Genomic DNA, 10,693 nt, shown 5'->3' on the forward strand with positions numbered 1-10,693 from the left:
TATCTATCTATCTATCTATCTATCTATCTATCTATCATCTATCATCTATCGATCATCTACCACCTATCTATCATCTACCTAAAACTTATTCAATCCTTTTAGTGTTTCTCTCATGTACATGTGTTTAGGGTTAATCACATGGGATTAGATAACCTATCAGGGAAGATGTCCCTGGATAAGACCGACTGGCCCTCTCCCAGAAGGCAGAGAGCTCACAATTACGGAAAAAGACTGAAACGTGCATGTGAAGGTACTAAAAAGCAGGAGGCCACGGTGAGGACAACTCTTAAGAATGTGCGTGAGTTTCTTGTTGCTGTTTGCTTAAGAGTCTGGGTGGGATTCTGTGTTGCTTTGATGATTGCAGTTGGTACAAGGTTGCGAGTGGAGCTCTGTTTGCAGAATGACGGGAAATATTGGTAGTCTGGTGCAAGTGGAATGGAAGGACCTTGTTAATACACTGTATATAGAGCTAATCAGCCAGTAAACTGATACTTAGGAATAAAAAAAAAATGCTTGAGAATTTAACTCTTTAATGGAAGTCTAAAACTAAGCTTTAACAAAATATGGCAGACATGCTAGGAAATCTACATCCCTTTGAAATAAAACTAAACAAAATGAAAGATAGTGACTCAGCTTATTCATGGAAGCAGATTATACACAAGAACCCTGATTCTTTCTTCTGTTATAGACATAAGGCTAGGTAAGAAAACAGACATTTACTTAATTGAAGACCATAAAAGAGAAATAATAGGCTAACAATAAACAGGACAGAGAGAAACAAGTAGAAATTGTCAATTATATCAAGGACTACATTAAATGTTTATAAAACAAGCACAGCAGCAAAAATGCAAATATTACCTTACTGTTTGTTAAGGTAGGAACCAACAGAATGAAACCTATGAGAGAGTCACTGAAAAATCTAATGACACATTTAGTCTTAAAGTAAAAGAGAGGATGAAGCACATGCAGCAGCAAAATGATAAATATAGTTCGAATTAGGCCGATTTCAAGTAAGAAGCATTAGCAAAAGTAAAAGGGGAAATTTTGGATTGCAGAAAGAATAAACTCAACACCACAATGTAACAATCCGAAATATGTATTTGTCTAATGAAAGTGCCTTGAAAATATGAAGCAAAACCAACAGAGAAAAAGAGATCGACAAATTCCCAGTAAGTTTGAGATCTTGACTGTTCTCTCAGAAATCAATGGAAAGAGAAGAAAATCAATGCACAAACTGTACCAAGAGATGTTGTTTCGTCACGTGCTCATGAAGTAGTCACAGATCTACCATATCCTCAGCCATAAAATTAACACATTTCAAGACTAATAAGAAAAAGAAAAAGAACTATTATTTAAGAATACACTGGGGGGTCAGATGAGGTAGCACAAACTTTTAATTCCAACACCTGGGAGACAGAGGCAGGCAGATGTCTGCGAGACTGAGGCCAGCCTGTTCTACATATCAAGTTCCAGACCAGCTGGGGCTACAGGGTGACCCTGTCTCAAAAAGCCAAAAGGAAAGAAAGAAAAAAAGAATACATTGGGAAATACTTCTGTGCATTCTTCAAATATTATAATAAACAGATTGTTGTAGTTCAAATGTCAAAAACAAGCTAGAGTAACAAATTTCTTGTAAACTGACAAAATTGACAATATGAGAAATGAAGAAACTGGGAACTATTTACTTACTTACTTACTTACTTACTTAATTAATTAATTAATTTATTTCAAATTAGGTTTCTCTATGCAGCCCAGGCTGATCTTGAATTCACAATTCTTTTCTTTCATCCTCCCAAGTGCTAGGATTTACAGGTACAAACCACTATTCCTAGCCTTAAAACTATTAAAGTAATTACATTTGAAATAATTGGTCTTCCTACAATGAAAAGTGTAGGCCTAGATATACTAGTGAAACCTAATTAATGAATAATATCCATTCTTATGCAAAATATGCTCAAAATAGAGAACAGAATGCTTAGCTTTATGAGGCTATTTCTAATATCAATACCTGATATGTGAGATTATTTATACTTACATATTTTAATTTTACCTTGAAGACATTACTAATTTGAGTCAGTGAACTATATAACATTTTGATTCATAAATTGTTGAAAATATTTTTTCTTTCATTACAAAAATTTATCTATCTTTTTGGGAATTTATCATTGTGCTAAATTTTATATTAAAATAATCATGTAACTTTTGCTTAGCAAAAGCATTTATACATTCAAGACATTGGACTTCATATTGTATAAATATTATCCCAATTTTTCTAATCACTTAAATATTATTTTTGGACAAATTTCTTCTTGTTATTAAATTTCCAACTTTGATGTACTTATCATTGTGAGACTATGTAATGATTTTCATATAATTTCCATGCTTGTCATTTTGGTTGTGAACCTGAGCCTTTAATGGCTGAACCATCACTTCAGCTTAATTAAATTTACTTCCAAATAAATCATGTGTAAGTGAAAAATCATAATAAAATAATGCAAGCAAATTGAAATAAAATTAGTATTGAGTAAAATTAAATTGTAAATCGAAACATGTTGAATACAGTGTTAGAAAACAAAGGAGAAAATTCAAAATAGTCATGAGCATTTATATCAGAAGATTACTAAACAACAAAGAAATAGAGAAAAGATAGTAAATTAAAGATTGGAATATATTCAAAAAGAAAACAAATATGCATATTTAAAGCTGTATAATAAAAAAGAAAATTTTCTGATACACGAATAATATAAACAATAAAGCAGATATAGTTAGAATAAAGGAGAGAATTAAAACATAATTAGAAAAACTATGAACAAATGATTCTAACAAATTAGAAAACTTGGACAAAGTAGGAAAAATTTAAAAATGCATGAATGATTCAGCAGGCTAAGGATGACACCTCAAGCTGAAATGGTCTTACAATGACTATGAAAATGAAGTTAGGATTAAAAACAATATGGAAAAAGTCACCCACCCTACTTATTTTTGCCTTTGAATTCTACAAAGCTGCGAAGGAAAAAATGATTACAATTTTATTATTTCAGAAAATTATAAGATGTGAAAATACCCTTCAACTCATTCTGCACATGACCAATATTAATTGTCATCCCAGATACAAAATAATAAAATCCAACATTGCTTATAAAGACCAAATTTGCATCTGTACAAGGAATGCAATCACCATGTTAACTGATGTGTAAAGAAATCTGTATCATTATCTTAATCCAACATAAATTCCTTTTAGCACCTGTTTATGTTAAAAATGATCACTTCTATCTAATTAAAGGTAGCTTGTAAAATGTTTTAATGATGAAACTGTTAAAGAATTTTTAACAAATGCTTTATGGGCCTAAATGAATATTCTCATTCAAATTTGTATCAGACGCCTTAAACACAGAAAAAGGCGACGTAGAAAAATGAGAAGTAGGAAGTTGGAAGCAATCTTATTCCCAGATGTGATCATCTATAAAGAAAGTGAAATGAAAATTAATTATTATAAAAAATAAAGATGCTTGAAAATAATAATGGTTATGGGATTAATATAAAATTTTCATTCCCATATACGAACAAATAAGAAACAAAAATCACAAGTGTCTATTCCATTTTCAGTGACAATAAGATGTCAAGAAAAAAGTGGAGCAAAATTTGTGTCAGACAAAATGGAAAAAATCAGATAACTTCATTGAGAGAGAAATCCAAATATATAAAGGACAAATCACGATGTTCTTGATCTAGAAGGCTCATCATTATAAACATTTATTTCTTCAAATTGATCCACAGATTAAATGACATTTCCTTCCAACTTCTGGAAGGATACAATGAGAGTCTTTATGGTTCTCAAATTTATGTAGACTATCCAAAGGCAAAAATATTTCAAAAGTATTTTGAATAAAGACCAGGATGTGTATGGATAAGTTGCTTGTGGCTTAAGATATTATTAAGCATATTCAATGTGGTACAGGCTCGGGGATGAAGAAATTGATCAGTGAAAGAAAATAGAGAGCTTGATAACAGATCCATAAATCCATAAAAATTGGTGCCCATTGCCTTGTCAAATCTGCAGTAAAATGGGCCATTGAATTCACAGACATGTTCTGTAGCATTCTGTGGCAGTAAACTGAGCATCTAATAAAGTATAGGTGGGCGGTGTTGGGTACTGGGAGTAGGAGGCAAATCACATCCTGTTGTTGGTTCAGGTGTGAATGAATGACTGACTTTCTGGTATTTAAGGGGTTTGCTGTAGCAGGATTTCCACCAAGTGGCTGGGTGACCTCTTTGCATTCTGGCTAGATATTAAGAGCTCAAATCGGGTTTCTCTTGCTGACAGCTGGAACATTCAGGAAGAGAGCCTTGAGTCCAAAGATCCAGGGTTACTTGTCTTGTGCATAGTCTCCACCTCCATCATCACTACTACTCAAGACAGATGCTAAAGGCAGAAGCTCAAGACAGAGTCTACCTAATAGTTCCCTCTCCCCACCACATCTCCACCACCTATTGTTGAGTGTCTCTGTATCTGGTAGCTATTGGTTACTCACATACTCATGAGCCACTCAACGATCTAGTCCCATCTTCTTGTCAGTTTTTCATTACAGTGTTTTCCAGGCTCTTACTAATTGAGCTATTGCTACTGCCAAGGAATTTACATATCTTCTTACCTCAGGTTTCTTTATGCTCCCTTCAAAAGGGATGAACAAGGCTACTGCATATAATTCTACAAGGAATATGCATTTCCCCCACAGTTCCTTGAGGTCATTCTGGAGAAAAGGATGTCACAAAGCCTTAGCCCATTCTGTTTTTACCAACCTGTTGGACTAAGTGACTTTGTGTTGAAGACTTAATCTTTCCTTCTTTTTCCTTTTCCTTTTCCCTCTAGAGGGATCTTAGATATTTGTTTTGATAATTTCAGGAGCTGCCTGGACCCATTCAGGGCAAATTTTGAATTTATGATTTCCATTGTATACGTGATTGTGATTTAGTGATTGTGACTATCTAACTCTGTAACTTGGTAAATGTGACTATTCACAGCCTATTATATAGGTGCCATATTTAAAGAATCACTGTCTATTGGAATCAGTCATCACGCCAACAGTAGCCCTGTAAACCCTAGATAGTACCTTGTTTCATAACTCGTGTTCTATGTACTACTCATCTAATGCAGATTAACAGAGACTTTACATAGGACTTTATCTACCACAGACACCTTTACCACCATTGGATCTGACAATTCACACAACTGGGGCCTGTCAGAGAGTTCTTTGTTGTTCAATGCATATGAAACTGGTGGCTTCTAACTCACTCAATAAGAGGATCATAATGTTATGTACAAATATAACATATGTTGCCTCCAAAATACAAAGCAACCCATGAAGCCTGTAGTGGTGTTTCCCTCCAAGTGATAAAATATATGGTTCAGTAACTGGCCCTTTTCCTTCAATGAGATACCAGAGTATGACCCAGCTTAATTGAATCTTATAAACACGAGAGTGGCAGGTATCTGAATTCTATAGACAGCTGTCACCTCCAGTTGTAGTCCAGAGCATCTGGAGTATGCATTGTTTTCAAGTTCAAGCATGTGAACATGTTTTAATCAATGTGAAGGCAGGGTGTAATAGTTTAAGATGATCAAAGTCGGTAAAGAAAATACTGTAAAGGCAAAAAGTAGACTTGAAATAAACAGGGTAAGAACAATTGTGTAGCGCTGTTCTAGCCATGGAAAGTAAACAGCTCTAGCCCACTGACCCATGAATACTGAAAATAACTCATGCTATCAACTGACATTCGTCACATCAAGAGTGACACAGCCAAAGTCCCCAGCTCTGGGATGATCTCTGTGCAATATTTCACTACACTGTCCAGATACAGCAATAGCTGTAGTTGTTTTGACTCTATTATTCATGGATATTCTAGAGTGCCTCTCAACTGGAGGATTATATTTTCTTGTCTTTTTGAAGTGAGGTAAAACCCCTTTTACTTGCTTTGGGCAGGAAAATGTGTACACAATTTTATGCTTAACACTATGAATTGTAACTCTGAGCCTGAGTACTGGTATGCATAACATGCCACATACTGACACACCATGGTGATTGGAGATGTGCTCATGTGGGATTTTCCCATTCTGAACTCCCAGCCTGTGTTGGCTCATGTAAGCAAGAAATATACTAGCTGTTATATGAAGTCATTGAGGTTTGGGGTTCTTATGAAACTGCCATATATCAGGAGGTTGGAAAAGCATGGCCCAGGGGGGCAAATCTGGCTTGCCCCCTGCTTTTACAATCCATATCAGTATCATGCACAGAACATGTGTTGCATATGCATTACCTGTATCATGCATATATTAGCTACATCATGCATGTATCATCTGGAGTTGCTTTTATATAGCAATAGCATGAACATGAAGCCTTAGAAACGATTACTATCTGATCCTTTAGAGAAAATGCCCATCAACCCACAGTATAAACATAACAGAAAACGAACAAAAGTGTGTGTCATTGAAACAAAGCCCAAATTAATAAATAGGTGAAAATAATGTTTTTTTTTATAATCTAATGAATTTTTGGATTGACTGAGTTTCCAGCATTCTTTATTTTTTACACATTTATGTATTTTTAATTTTTTTGGTGTGTATGTGTGTGTGTGTGCATGCACACGAGTGTGCCATGGTTTATGCAAAGGTCAAAAGACAACTTGGGAGTCAGTTCCCTCTTGCCACCATGTTGGTCTTTGGGACTGAACTCAGGTCCTTACGTAGCTCAGGCTGCCCTTAAATATACAACTTTAGATTTCTCTAAATTGCTTTCTCATCTTGCTGTTTTACTGCCATAAGATTATTTTAAAATAATATTATTGTATATGTTTAAGGTTTGCATGCTATTTTGGTATTCATTTTCACAGTGAAATGATTATTATAATAAAACAACGTCTCTCTAACAAAAAATGTTGTTGGTAATAAAACTCTAGTTTCAATATATGTAAAGTATATAATCCAATGTTAACTTTAGTTCTCATGATGACACTTAGATATCTAGACTGAATTATTCAATTTGAGCCACACCGACCAATTTCTTTCCTCTCCCTTCCCCCTAGAAACCACAATTCCACTGTTTTCTTATTTCACCCAGGGCGATGTCTTCCAGTTTCACTCCAAATTTTGCAAGTGACAGTGTTTTCTTTTCTAATGCTGGGCATACCAGTATGCTAGAATAATAGTTTAGACATAGGAGACAGAACAGAAATAATTTGTGGCGTCATGATGGACTCAAATTGGGTGCATGGTTTCTTAGTGAAAAATACTCTAGGATTCAGACAGGAGTTTCAGAAAAGTTTTTTAAGTCATAGGTGACAATTAAAAAAGAAAGCCAGCTTCCTTCCAGTGAAATAAAGGAGTTGGTCCCCACGAGTCCCTAAGTGTCAGGGACCTTCCTCTGCCCTGTTAGTTTCTGCCCTCCCTTTGTTATATTAATAACCCTTGAAGCTGGGTTCCCCTTTTGAGATAGTTCTGAAGTTTGGTCAAATTCTTTGATGCTTTCTTGTCGGCACAAACAAATTAGGCTTCGTTGGCCTTCAAGCAGTTGAATTAGAACATGTTAGAAATAATAACAAATAATTCCCAATAGTTCCTTGGGAAATCTCACTCTAATAATATAATTCGATCCATTGGCTTGAATCAAAGAATAAGCCATTTTATTAGTGTAAAACTTTGTCTTCTGCTATGCAAAGAGACATATCCTTAGCTTTGAAGAAATACTCATGTAACTGGAAAGATGCACAGGCCTTTAATTTCTGTGCATTATGAATCTTGAATAGACTACTGTATTCAAACTCATCTTGAATAGACTACTGTATTCAAACACATCCCTTTAGGAACACAGACTATTATATATTTTAGACATATCTGATATGGCATCTATACAAGAAAATGCTCTATTGAATTGAATGGGGGTGATTTTAGCTGCTTTAGTAAATAATCCCCAAACACTCAGCAATTCAATCTTACTATGGTTAATTTCCTGTGTAAGTAAGAGAATAATGTGGACATTTCTAAGCTATGGAAAACTTTTCTCCACACTGTGGTATCAGGACCTATGCTCCTTCCCAGTGACAGATTCCATCAAGCCTCAGGGTCATGGAGTTTTCTTCGTCTCGACAGTAGACATGGTGAGACAGCAGGAGTTATCAGTGTGACTGTCACTCTTATCGCCTTGCAGGGGCAGCTGTCAGGAAACCCCTTTCTGGGGTGGTTTTTCTCATGGAAGACCCAACCCTGCTCTACCCTGTGTGTGTCTATGCCATCTATCTGTATGAGTTACTTTTCTTCTCAGTCTGAATGGGTGTCTGACATAAGCAACTTAAAAGGTGGAAAGATTTATTTTGGCTCATGGTTTTAGGGAGGCAGGTCCTTCATGGCCCCAAGTACTTGAGCAGGATACCACAGTGGCAAGAGTTTGTGGTAGAGAAGATGGCTTTACCTCACGACCAGCCAGGAAGCAGAGAAAAGGGGAATTCAGGAAGGGCAAGGACAGAGTGCTGTGCCAAGGACATGCCCTCCAGTGACCTGCTTTCTCCAAAGGCCCTACTTCCTTTCACTACCTCTCAATAACACCATTTTATAAGCAACTCCCAAGAATCCATCAAGGGGTTGATACATCCTTTCATTAAATCAGAGCCTTATGACCTGATTTTCTCTGGAACACCACTCGAGACAACCTGATATCTTCAATTAATATTCTAGGCATTTCTGTTTTTGTTTGTTCGTTTGTTTGTTTTGGAGGTGGGCTCTCCTTATAGCTCCAACTGGCCTAGAACTTGCTATGGAGACCAGGCTGGCCTAAATCTCACAGAGATCCACTTGCCTCTGCCTCCCAAGTGTTGGAAGCAGTAGGAGATACCTACTAGAAATGCTATTTAATGGTAAGGTTACAGCTGTAGATGAACTTCTCACATATGAATTTTTACCAACTTCATTAAAGCAGAAATTTTTTTTTTCCTGAGTCCTGTGTGAGGATTGACAGCAGCATTTCTTCCATTTGGGACTTGTGAATGACATGCATTGCACTCATTACTAAAATAGAAAACAAGGCCGAAGAAAGGTATTATTAGACTACCGCCTCGGATGGACTGGCATGAAGGTCATTTTTCCCACCACGGTGTTTCCCATTTTGATGAACTCAAAGTCTGTATTCAGAAGAAGAGCATTTGGAGCATTGATTGTAAATACTAACCTTTTTGAACCTCAGTTTCTGTCTCTGCAAAATAAGGAGTTCAGATGGAATGTTCCTCTCATAGACTCTCTGCTGAGTTGCACAGAAGCCTAGATATCACTTGCTTACCTGAGACCTGTTGAAGTTCTGTTGTCTTGTTTTGTGGTCCCATGCACTGTGATGGCTAAAATCAATTATGGCCTTGATGAGATCTAGAATCACCCAAGAGAAGAACTCCGGGCATATCTGCAGGGGGGTGTGGGGCGTGGTATCTTGGCTAGGTTAACTGAGGTGGGAAGATTTGCCCACTCTGGGTAGCATCATTCCCTGAACTGTGATCCTGGACTGTACGTGATCAACTGCCTTGAGTTCCTGCTGCTGTTTCCCTATAAAGATGGACTGTAAACTTGAGCTAATATAAACCGTTCCTTCCCAAATTGCTTGTTAAGTTTTTCATCGCAACAGCAGAAAAGTAACTAACACACACACTGCTTTTTCTGCTCTGCTCCTGATCAGGTTGACGCTCCGTCTGTGATCTGTCAGCTTACCACTTCCTGCCCCCAGAAGCTCTGGTGTGGAATTTCTGCTCATATGTGGTGTCTTTTTGGAGAATCTTCTGCCGATCTTTAATAGCTGGACTGTGAGTTACACACTCGTCATAATCAGTTTCTTAGCTTGTGATAAGCAGAGCTATTTAACCCTTTAAAGCATATCTCCCAGGTATTATTCACTCTTCTGTTCAAATCGAATTTAATGCCCACGGATGTGATCCATTTGATGGAACCATCTGCTTTTCTACTTCTGCCAAAGACACTCTGCGCATTTTGGCAGCATCCCTAAGTGGACTCAGTAGCTGCTGCCAAGTACAGTTGGAATGCTTCATAAATCCAAACTCTGAAAACAACCAAACCAAGCAGTGTTCATCCTAAAATGATTGCTGATTTGTGGTGAGCCAAGCAATGCTGCCTGTTCATTATAAGGCAAAGGGGGAGGAAAGATAAAGTCAGGTGATATCTATCCCCATTAGACAACCTAGTAGAAATCACCTCACTCAGACAATAGTGATATTTATGGGTGTCTCCCCCAGAAATTTGGGAAACCACAAACTACGGAAGTACAACAATGATTCCTCTAGTGCAGGGCACCTAGTTGAATGTTTAGACACAGATGATTGGTTCAGAAGAAGATGACTGATGTATACTAAGAGAAACCCAACTCTTTTAAGAAGACGCTAAATTTAGTATCTTGTAAATGTGATGGTTCTCAAATTACTGCATCAGGAGAAGAAACTGGAAGGCTTAACAGTATTCTTGATTTGGACCATACATACTAGATAAATGGAGAAGGAGCATGGTGAGCGGGAGAGGGAGAGGGAAGGGGAGGGGGAGGGGGAGAGGGAGAGGGAGGGAGGGAGAGAGAGAGAGAGAGAGAGAGAGAGAGAGAGAAAGAGAGAGAGAGAGAATAGAATGGAGCAGAATGTAGAATTCCAATAACATTTG

The 10,693-nt window shown here is 37.0% G+C and overlaps 1 long non-coding RNA gene across 1 annotated transcript in view; it reads left to right on the plus strand.

Annotated features, from left to right (window-relative positions):
• LOC103737492 overlaps positions 1-10,693 on the plus strand; it is a 34,127-nt gene that overhangs the window by 12,254 nt on the left and 11,180 nt on the right. The window contains exon 2 of the long non-coding RNA XR_607407.1: positions 9,711-10,547. This is a non-coding gene — a long non-coding RNA (uncharacterized LOC103737492). The remainder of the gene's footprint in view (positions 1-9,710; positions 10,548-10,693) is intronic.

The sequence above is a fragment of the Nannospalax galili genome, unplaced genomic scaffold (assembly GCF_000622305.1).
Source record: "Nannospalax galili isolate Female #2095 unplaced genomic scaffold, S.galili_v1.0 scaffold678, whole genome shotgun sequence".
In the NCBI taxonomy this organism is placed as follows: domain Eukaryota; kingdom Metazoa; phylum Chordata; class Mammalia; order Rodentia; family Spalacidae; genus Nannospalax; species Nannospalax galili.